This window comes from Buceros rhinoceros, unplaced genomic scaffold (genome assembly GCF_000710305.1).
Source record: "Buceros rhinoceros silvestris isolate BGI_N320 unplaced genomic scaffold, ASM71030v1 scaffold6085, whole genome shotgun sequence".
Lineage (NCBI taxonomy): Eukaryota > Metazoa > Chordata > Aves > Bucerotiformes > Bucerotidae > Buceros > Buceros rhinoceros.
This window is the reverse complement of record NW_010414479.1, coordinates 24,646-25,221: the sequence shown is the minus strand read 5'-3', so window position 1 is coordinate 25,221 and position 576 is coordinate 24,646.

The window sequence follows — 576 nt, the reverse complement described above, 5'->3', positions numbered from 1 at the left end:
CCAGAAAGCCACGAACAAGACTGTAACAGAGGAAAATGCTCCTGTGCAAACATCGTCATCAAAAATAAACGTCTGATTTCACCTACACATACGTTACTCTCAAATATTAACATTAAACCGTCTCTCTTTAGAAACAGACTGCAACAAAAACGCAGCATTGTTTTAACCTTCTAAATAAACCAGCTGCTTCATCTGTGACAGCGAGAACTCCCCAGCCCCACGTCTTCCTTCCTTTCCTCGAGGTCTCATTTCAGACACGCTGGGTTACGTCTAACAGCATCTCAGCAGCAGTGTTCTGTGCACTGTCCTCAGAACACAGCCGGTAAAGGACCGAGGGGTGTCACCAGGGCCACCTCTTGTCCAGCCCCGCTCTGTCACCCTTAAGACAACACTGACTGACAGGAGCCTCCGCTGCAAACCTTTCCGTGAACAGCCAGGCTGACTTTCCTCCTGAGTATGTGTGAAATGTGGACGGGCCCGTCTGAAGCCATGGGCTGGTTTCCTCACAGGGGTTTAAAATCTAAAAGCCATGAAGAGGTTCCTCTGAGGACTCCAGCACTGTCCCGGGGAGCAGCA